This window comes from Aptenodytes forsteri, unplaced genomic scaffold (assembly GCF_000699145.1).
Source record: "Aptenodytes forsteri isolate BGI_AS27 unplaced genomic scaffold, ASM69914v1 Scaffold184, whole genome shotgun sequence".
In the NCBI taxonomy this organism is placed as follows: domain Eukaryota; kingdom Metazoa; phylum Chordata; class Aves; order Sphenisciformes; family Spheniscidae; genus Aptenodytes; species Aptenodytes forsteri.
Genome location: NW_008796078.1, coordinates 2846506 through 2857116, shown reverse-complemented (window position 1 = coordinate 2857116; position 10611 = coordinate 2846506). Strand labels below are relative to the sequence as shown.

General features: G+C 40.4%; 1 protein-coding gene across 2 annotated transcripts in view; it reads right to left on the bottom strand.

Moving 5' to 3' along the window:
• ATP1B3 (ATPase Na+/K+ transporting subunit beta 3) overlaps positions 1 to 8740 on the bottom strand; it is a 37067-nt gene extending 28327 nt beyond the window's left edge. Inside the window, exon 1 of one of the 2 annotated variants that reach the window (XM_009286700.2) lies at positions 8659 to 8740. The gene's annotated coding sequence lies outside the window, so the exon portion shown is untranslated. The remainder of the gene's footprint in view (positions 1 to 8658) is intronic. The other variant, XM_009286701.2, reaches the window with a different exon arrangement.
• Positions 8741 to 10611: the final 1871 nt, after the last annotated feature.

Here is a 10611-nt window from a genome sequence, read left to right as displayed (position 1 = left end):
CCCCGGCCCCGCTCGCCTTCCCCCGGCCCGGCCAGCGGACAGCTCCGCCCGGGGGTCTCGCCTCAGCCGCCTGCCGGCCAGGCGCGGGGAGAGCCCCGTGCTTCCTCTGGGCAACCTTCAAATGCTGAAACGAGCCCGCTTTTTTCCCTCCCAGGCCGGTAATCGCCGCTGTGTTTTTACAGCATTGAACGGATACCTGACCGCGTGGGAGCGCCTGTGTAGGCACAGCTCCGCAGGAGCTGTTACTGAAGCACGACTACATCAGAAAAATACCAGAAGACAGAAGGGTTAACAAGTGTAATTCCTATCTCGGAACTTCCTTAGTGCCACCATCCTGAAACCCTTGGTAGAAGAACACGTATGTGTACAAATGCTATAGAAGGGGTATTGATAATAGGACTTCTTTGAGCTTAAGACCTCAAAAACTCATTTGCTATCACACTCCTAAAGGTCAAAGTAAGAATAGCACACACACACAAAATCATTCTCCATCGCACAGCTGACAGCAGAGGAACAGATTCCATTTACTCTCTGGTGTGGATCAAGAGCTTACCCCCCTAAATTCCCTCTTTCCCCATTACTAAACGGAGCAGCGCCAGCCACTGCACACCACCAGCCCCGTCACTCAGTCTTGTGGGTCAGCTCTAACTATTCTCCCTCATATACTGCTCAGCCAAGTAAATAATGGACCATTAATTAGGGACTTTGCAAAACTCAAGTGTAACAGGAGAACTACTACATCAAAGCAGCTCTTAAAATAGTCAATAAGCCAGAGATCAAACCCGAGTGAAAAAGCTAAGACAGACTACACCTTAAAAATGTAAGAGCAACAATGTAAGAGATGTCTTAAACAAGAGGAATTAAGTATTTATCAGCATGGTTAGTTGAAATCTTTATGATAGTTGCAGTATTATTCATGCCAGAAAGCAGTAAGTGTAAAGCATAAAATAGAATTGCAAATAGGTTTATTTGCCTCCTGAATGTCTGATTCCAATAGTCTCTTTTCTTCTGTTACAGCACATCATCTAAATCATTCTATTTGCTCTAAAACAACAGCGGAAAATAACATATCACTCACTACTTAATCTGTGTCACACTGATCAGCTAATATATTCCATTTCAGGCCAAAAATAAGCCATTTCCATTTTTCTTTTTTCTTCTAAATGTCACGAAGCAAAAGACTGAATGTCATTCCATTCTAACAACTGCTTTGCTGAATTATTTTTCCCAGTTTATTCAAATAGGTATCCTGCACTCTTAAGGAATAATATGTCAGCAAAATGTGCCTATAGCCACCTTTGTGGATGGGGCACCATATTGATTCAATAACATTAAAGTTTATTAGATAGAAAGACTGGGGGAGTTAATACAGATTAAAAAAAAAATCAGCTTGCTTCTAAGGAACGACCATGCCCTACATTATGCAATGAAATGTCAACATTTAAATATATTCATATTTTAAAAACATTAAAGAAAACTTAAACCAAAGTATTAGAGGAACTAGTGTTATCCAGCAACCACTAAAACTCTTCAGTCTGCTCATCACAGAACACAGGAATCTTTCTGTGCTCTGCTCCAGTGAGTTCAGAGGCTCAGTTTGACTATAATAACTATTATACTCCTTTCCAAAATCAGCAGTCTCATGCTGCCCAGCCTGACTTGGACAGAGGGCCGGATCCTCATCCCCACTGAAAATCAAACTGTTTCCAAGGTGCGAAAGGGTAAATATTTTGACTCGTGGACAGACAAACGCCTCAGCTAGACACTGATCCCAGGTAAAATAATGGGAAAGGTCCACCCATATTCCAGTCTTTGTTAATAAAAAGTAATGAATGGCGACAGCGTGATCTGCTATACAATTAGCTGCAATCACTGTGCAGTGTTTGACAGCCCAAGTCCCTTCCCGACCTACATTATCTTTTACGCAAGGCAGCGTCCGGGCGCAGCGCAGGCCAGCGGCTCCCTGGGGGCCGGGAGCCACAGGGGACCCCGCGGGGTGGGTGCAGCAGGACACGGCCTCGCAGCCAGGGCCCGTCCCGCTGCCCCCAGCCAGGGAACGGGGCAGGCCTGGGGGGCAGCAGAGGGGCAGACGAGAGCCCAGGCCTGGACATCAGCCCTGGAGTCGGGGTCCAGACCGGCAGGGCCCACGGACAGGGGCAGGCACAGCCGGGGCTGGAGACCAGCACGGCGGCGCCGGGGGGAGGGAAGGCCCCGGGGGCCGGGGGGAGGGTCAAGTCAGACGAGGGTCAAGTCAGACTGGTCAGGACAATTAAGGCCTATTAGTGCACTCAGGGCCCTGATGGGTAGGAACAAACGTCTTCATTTTTTAAAAATAATTAAATGTTCAGCTGATAAAACTAATTGCAATTCCATTTTAAACTTGGATTTCTCCAAGCTATTGATTTAGTGCCACAAGACATTCAGATTCAAAATACTTGATTTACACAGAAATAACCGGACTGAAAACTGGCTCGCGGACATTTCAAAATGTAATTGTCAGTGGCAAGATATCAATGAGTTGATGTGTTTCTAGTGGCATCCTTCAGGATGCTGGTTCCTAAGCTGAAGGTATTTTGTGTTAGCAGTCTAGGTGGTCGTATAAAGCCTTCGGTGATAATGTTTAGAAAGGACAGAAAGATCGGTGTCTTCATTTGTTCAGCAAAGCACAGGCAATGCTGTAGGAAAAAGATGCAATCTAGTGTACATAAAAACTTGTCTTCTAGAAAGAAGATCTCTGTGCGCACATTGGTGAAGAAACACTACAAAAACCCCTGCACCTACTTCTGATACGTAAATAGCAGGAAAATGGAAATATTAGTGATGGTTCAAAGAGTACTGAAAAGTGATCCAGGGAGCAGAAAAGAAGCTAACTTACAATACAAAGCTTCCACATTTCAGCTTATTCAGCTTCTGAAAGGAAAAAACCTGACAAGAGACTGGATTTCTTTGAATAGGTACCTAAATATAGAAAAGAGATCTTGATAGTATGACCTTTTCAACCTCACTGACAAAGGCAATGGTATCCATTTGCTGGAAACTGTAGCTAGACAAACCTAATGTTGACATTTCCTGACTGTGAGGGCAATTAAATATTTAAATAGTTTATATCAGGAGAGATAGCGGGTATACCTTTGCTTGGGTTTTAAACATGAGATTAGATATACTTTTTAAAGACAGGTTTTAATTCAGCTTTGGCAGAAATCCAGCTGTGTGCGGATAGGCAGCAAGACTTTGCTTACCATCAAGTAACGTTGCAATGCGACGTTCTAGGTCAGAAGCAGTATTCTCTACTTGCAGACACTGTCCAGAAAGCAAGACCGGCTGTCTCTGCTGTCCACAGGGATTTTGCCCATGTTTGGTCAGATGGTTACCGAAATGTTTGAGTTGGTTCCACAGAGAGAAATGAACGAGTGACACTGGTGGTTCTGAATATGGATGTCTGATGATTGTCAGGTTTGGGCTCATCACCTCACAGACTGTTCAGCGCTAGGAATGGTCCTCACTTTACAATTTCCTATTTCTCTGGAAAGGCAGTTTTATTGGCACGGCTGATCTTTGTAATGGTGTAATTGGCAATACGTGTTTTCCAAAGCACAACAGGAAAAAAAACACCTTGACTGACTATCAAGAAAATAACGTATGATGATGATGATAATGTAAACCATACAACACAAAAAATTCCAAACTTTTAAAATATTAATTGTATAATGATACCTGCTAAGTTCTTTTTAAAAATTGTCATGTAAAACTCTGGGGAAAAAAATAAAATACGATAGGAAGCAAGATTGCTGTAGTTTACAGTACAGAAACTCTACAGAGGGCAGTTCTTTAGTGCAAGCTAAATTTCTTTTGTGTTGCTAAAGGGAATTTCACTTTGGCTCATTGGAGGATTCCTGAAGACTAGAAAGCCACCCCCTTCTTTTCTAGTTTGGGTCTAGGGTGGACCACAGCAAGACACAATTTTGGCACCACTTGGATAGCTCCCTGGGGCTGCTGTAACTTCCACAGGGGTCTGCCCAGTCTAGTTTCAAAGCAGCTTTTGACTTGCAAGAGATGTATGCGTAAGTTAGACCCAAATCTGCTTCTTTATCCTCAGTTAAGTTTTAAACTGGAATTAGAAGATACATGATAAACTCAGGAAGGACCAACTTCAAAAATATTATGACTGAGAAATACTTTCTACTTCATTGTACAAAATACCAAGAAACATAAGACACACATTTTCATGAGAAAAAAAAAAATACAAAAGACTTCCCACTAAAAATGAAAAAGAAAATGTCTGTCATTGTGAGAGCAGAAAGACTACAGAAACAGTTCTTGTGTTTGGTAGTTTGCCAGTGAATCAGAAAGGGCTGGTAAAAATGCATTCATTGTGCAGAGCCCCCTCACTCTTGAAAAAACTCCTTTATTCACAGAGACAAGATTCTGCTCTCATATATAGCACGACAAGTCCTGTTAAGTCAATGGGAGTTGACTTGCATTACGCAGAGGAGACTTTTGCCCAGATATTCAGCATTTGTTTCCAGAAGGAAACAGCCTCTAACTATTGTTGAAAACTATTTCACTGCTTATTTTTAATACAAAGGGCTCGAAGTGAGGAAAGCTCAATTTGTAGGAATTTTACTTCATAACTATTAGGGTTTTTATCCATTTTATAACACATGCAGTCAGAGTTAAGTTTCAGAATTTTTTCATGGACAAGTAAAAGAGCTGGTTTGAGAAGGGTTTATAAAAATAAGGTATCTGTCTTAACTGTCTTAGTTGCTGAAGCATTTTTCTCCCATTTTGAGCTAATACTTTGTAAACAGCAATTGAGTGAGGGACCACAGGCACTGTTACTGACAAGGTCTGTCTACGAGAGACCAGTGAAGTACAAGGACTGAGGCAGAAAAAGGAGCTGGGCAAGACAGCTGGCATTAGCTGATGGGTAGCTCTGGGGTGGGAGCAGAAAGGGCAGGGGCAAATGGGAAGCCATTAGGAAGAGGGGCTAAAGAGGGAAGATGAAGAACAGGAAAGGCAGGGTGAGGAGTTTGGGGCCAAAAATGAAGTTTAATGATGAAACTCACGTTAATTGTGAAGTGCTGCTGAAAGAGATGGTCCCTCCTCTCCCTATTCCACCGTCCCTTCCAACCCTGGTTATGATTTTTAGCATTGGTGATCATTTTACCCCATGATGACCTGATTCAGAGAGCTGAACTGAAAGAAAACGAATCATACAAGTTTAGTTCCCTGACTCGGCTCACAGGGGAGACCAGGGCAGACAGCAGGAGGAATGGGACTACCCCTTTCAGTAGCAGCCCACAATTAGATTGGCAGAACCACATCCTGAGTTCAGCAGGGGACTCAGGCAGCAAGCCAAGGAGAAAGCCAGCACTGGCTAAGCCAGGAGACTGGGGCTGAAATGAAGAGTCTATGAAGACAGAAAACTTGAAGAATTGATGTCGGAGGGAATGAAAGGCCTGGAGAAGCGAGGTAGGGTTCGGAAAGACGGAGAGGGTAGAAAGCAATTGCAGGAGTCTCTGTCCTTGCTGGAGCACCGTGTCCTGCCCCTGAAACTATATTAGAAAATGCTAAATGTCACTATTCCTTTACCACCAAATTTTGTGGTGCCAATTATGAGCCAATGTGCATATGTCATTGCCTTCTGTTATCATAGATGACAACTTACCAATGTGCATATGTCATTGCCTTCTGTTATAGATGACAACTTATTACTCTTATCAGTAATCAATGCATGCAACAGGCAAAAGTCTTTTGCAGCAATCTAATCTTACTGATAAAAGCAGTGGTATCATACCAACATGATAGTCTCATGATAGTACTGAAATTTTTCTAGGTTGTTAAAAATGGGAAAAGGAAAAGATAATTAAGCAAAAAAAACCACAAAGAAACTTTGAACACCTGTAAATTAGAAAAATCCTAGAATTACAGTTCCTACATGTTGGTTAATAAATTACTAAAGACAAGCAAGAAAGACTCATTATACAGCCAAACTTTTCCCCAAAAGTGATACCTACAAAACCAAAAAGCTTTGGAAGACAAATTTTCATTTAAATTTTCCTGTTCTTTATCTGGTATGTCTGTTTAGGTATCTATCACATGAAAGTGTCAATCTTTTTTTCATTCAGTTTTCCTTCTGCATCTACATTTCCCTACCGCTGTAAATTTAGTCTACACAATGCTGGTAGTTTGTGCAGATGACTGTGAAATACAATAGGTTGCCCCTCTAATTTACTTAAATGCTACTGAGAAATTGTTCCACGATGGGAACTAGTATTTTCAGTTTTCCCAGTCCCACTTTCTTCTCCCAGTCGAGTCACTGATTCCCTTAGTGATCTTGAACAAATCATTTGCTTTAATTGTACCCGTATCAAGCCAGCTGGATAACTAAAGTAAAAAGCAGTTCTTCATTGAAGGCCAAATGCTATGCCTAAACTGTGCCTTCCTGAGTAAACAAACACGGGTGAGACTAACACATTTTCCCTTGGGACCATCGTGAGGGAGTCAAGCATTCCAAATGCGTTTCAAAACCTAGACGATGGGTTCAAGTTTGGTCTTGAAAGACATTTTTGCTAATCCAGTAATTAACATGCTGGTTTTGCGTAGAATAAAGGATCTTAAATATTTAGAAGCATATTATCATAGTGTTTTTAAAAGAGTCACTGTTTTTTAAAACATATTAATTTACTTGTTCACTTCGAACAGACTAGATCTCAACCGTTATGTTTTTAAAACTCTGGTGGCTTACTTAATGAATGCTTATGACTCATAAGGCCTATTATTAGTCCTTCTGAGCACACATTAGCTAAAAAAAAAAATTACAGCAAGCTAGCTTTTATGTAGTCTTTAGCAGAAAGTTCACTGTATTATATAACCATTGCCATGTAGTTCTCCTTTAACTGTTAAAAAATATATTGTAACCTACTTGTTTTGGGTATGTTTCATTTTACTTCCTAATCCAAATAGTGTGTGTTACATGCACACACCTCAGCGATGGTGGCATCAAACTGAAGTTAGGAAAATATTTAACCAAGGGGTATACAGGAACAGCTCTTGACTAATACATTCATCCGAGGTTATTTACTAACTCTTTGTGAATATTTCTGCCACTCCACAAGAGTTAGATTTGTTAAAAGGCTAACCACCTTCATCTCTCGTTAACTACAAATGATACTGAAGACGCCCAGCGCTTTTTCGGTGAAGTCCTACATCCATCTGTTCTTGATAGATTCATTCGTAGGCAGTATCCCTACAGTAAGTACAATTGTGGAATGCCCACACAAAGTCACAAGGCCTACAAATCGAGATAATGTCAACTTTTTAGGTTACGCAGTCAATCTGTTTATTCAGATGATTTTGAAAGAGGAAGTTGGAAAAAAAAAAGAGAACTTTTGAAAATGGAAAATGACAGTCAGCATTTTTTTTCTAGTCTGAATGTGTGGGAATTCCACCATTACTCTATTTTTGGTCTGACTTTTTTACAGCATTTTTTGTAAGATTATCCTACCCTTACAGCAAATTATTAAATCATTTTAAACGAAATTATAACCTCTTTGCAACTGATTTTTGTTGATTTTTAACTACCTGTGGTTTTGAAAGAGCAGTAGATACAATTTGTAGTCTATAATACAGTTTTATAAACAAATACTATATGAATACTATAAAAGAGGATCAGGGCTACGTCAGATCCATATGCCCATTTTTTTTGATTCTGCAGGCTCCTGCAGGTTTCATTCCCAGTAAATGCTACTGGATTTTCCCAAAATTGCCACCAATAAAGGTTTTAAATTATTTTTAAATTGTCTTCTCCAATTTCTCTCACATTTGAACAAGCACATACAACAGGCCCCCCGTTCCATTGCTCCCTAAACATAACACAATCTAGAAATGTTCACTCCACCTCCTACTGCCAGATGCAATCCTTTGAAAGAAAATTATACTTAAACCACCACATTTAACTGATCTCTATATACTTTAAGGGCAACAGTGGTTACTACCAGATGATGGTAAAATACATATTTTTAAATACATAGTCGCTCATGGAAAGTTTTTTTCGGATTCATACTGCAGATAAAAACAACAAAAAATCCACACTCAAGTGCTCCCATAATAACTAAAACTGCTGTGTCTTCTCCCCATGCTGTTCCCCTGTGCAGGGGGAGATAATACCCATACAGGAATGGGATACTTCCCATACAGGCATGGCAGTATTTGAGTAGGAGGAGCAGGATTTAGTCCACCGAAAAACTGAAAGAAAACCCTGTGAAAATGTGGTCTGTTATAATCACAGAGCCTATGAGAAAATAAAATCTTAAACTACAAAAAAACCCAGAGTATTAAAAAATAGACTGAAATGTTCTACATCCTTTTTATTGCAGTTCCCTGCTGCTGAAATTGTAATGGTACTTTGTTGTTATAATACCATCAATCTTCATTTTTTATTTATTTGCTAAATTGTTTGCTAACAGAAGAAAGAGAAGATCATTTATAATAGAAGCCCATCTGTGTAGATTTGTGCAAACATAATTGCACATTCTAACATTCAGTCTGAAGACATATTGATTATATCTAAGAGATCTATTTGTTAACAAATTTGGGGCCACAGAAATGGATTTTTTTTTTACTAATTCCGTAATACGAATAAAACAAAGTACTTACAGTCATCCTAAGGAGCAAAGCTGGTTGTGATTTCTGGCAGAAATCACAGTGCAACTTCCCTGTGTGGAAGATGATTTACGAAGCTGATGAAGGAACCGTACTTTGTATGTGCTAAGAAGACTAGCGCTCTGTTCTTAGCATTTAAACACATACTAAGCACAGTTGGTCACTGCACTGAACACACCTATAGTGTTAAGGCTGCTGTAAAGCTGCTATCCTTGCACTTCACGTCAAGCTGGACCACTGAAATTTGGCACATAGAAAAAGGTTATTAACAAGGTTATTAAAGGTTATTAACCGATACTTGAGCGGAATGACTGCTGTTGCCCTGTGTAACTACAGCAGAAAAATACAGAGTTAATCACATTTAAAACACTGAAGTCACTGAAGAGGAAATGGTTATTTGCATAGGTTGTTTCGGAGGACAGCGGGCAATGAATTCATGTTCTTAACACAACGTATGCTGTGCAGCAGATTTCTCAAATCCATTATATATTGCCTAAAACAGTGTTCAAATAAATACTACACCAGGAAATACTAAACATCTGCCTTAAGTTTGGCCATGAAATACAATTATACCTGTTCCCTCCCCTTTGGTAATTGTCAAATGGTTGAGATTATGTCGATGAGAGCAGATTTTTTGTTAGTATCCTAAGTCATTACGTCAATACCCACAGTGAAGTCTAGGTAGGGCAGCTAGTGTCTTGCAAATATGCATTCTGTATTTTAAAACATTCTTAGAAGGAAGCTTAATTTCAAATTTTTATATTAAATTAGGCCTCTTCACTTAACCATTAAGAATTCAAATTACCAAGATACAAACCCAGTTCATCTTACCTACATACGCTGATCTAGATATACATAACCTTCAGCAAACTGGGAGACAAATAAGCCACAAATTGGAAACTCTGTATTTAGATGGGAGGAGGAACTGTTCATGCGGCATAAGGAAGTGTCAGTAATTATTGCTAAACAGCGTTCTTGAACACAGACCTAAAAATTCTGCATTGAGGGGAAGCCAGTGGGGATTCAGGTTTTGCCATTAGTGCCATTTCTATAGTGGAAAGACACAAAACCTCATTTGCAATCCTCAGCTGTTAACTTTGAAAAAGCTTGTATCTTTGTGCAAAAATCAGCATTTAATTTGAAGTTCCTGCATTGCGTTTATTTACAAAGCTGTGAGCAGTCCATTTTTACCATCGTTGTCTTTCCACGTTAATTACATTTGGGGCAGATTTCTTATCCTGCGATTAACGTGCAGGTGCAAAAATAACACTGAGGAGTTAATGATGGGACAAAGATTGTATTTCTTGTACCAATTTGCTTCTGGCTTATGCGTAGATTCTACGTGTGTATATTATCTAAATGGTATAGAGAGCAGAGTGGTAGACCACCTTTTCCCTTATTCTGGTTGCAGCCCTCTGAGGAGAAGGGAGCTGCCTGGAGAAGCACTGACCTTTCTGGAGAAGCAGCGCTGGAGCAGAGGGTGGGGAGGGCAGGCAGAGCACAGCAAGCACGGAAGAGCAGGCAGGAAAGCTGAAACGAACAGAAGGGTTTGCGTGCAGCAGGGAAAAGGCTCAGAACCAGACCTAGAAATAAGGGTGTTTCTATAGGAACCTCATCGGGAGCTGTGTAAATTACGTACAGCTTAGGCGGCTGCTGAGAGTTGCCCACATGGAAGGCAAAATTGGGTAGAGGGCTTCATTCTGTAAGGCACGCTGGGCAGGAGGTTATTTGCAAACTTTTTAATCAGACTCCATTGATAAGCCTCAGCTTTCTCTGTAAAGAACTCTTGCTCTTGTTTGCTATTTTGTGTGCTAATACCATCTGACTTTAGAGATAGGAAGCTTTTGGTTTCTTTCAGCATGTTTACTTTAAAAAAAAAAGACTGAGTAGGTCTACTTTAAAGCCTTTGGTGACTCAGGGGCCTGTCAGCTAAAAGTGATAAATATA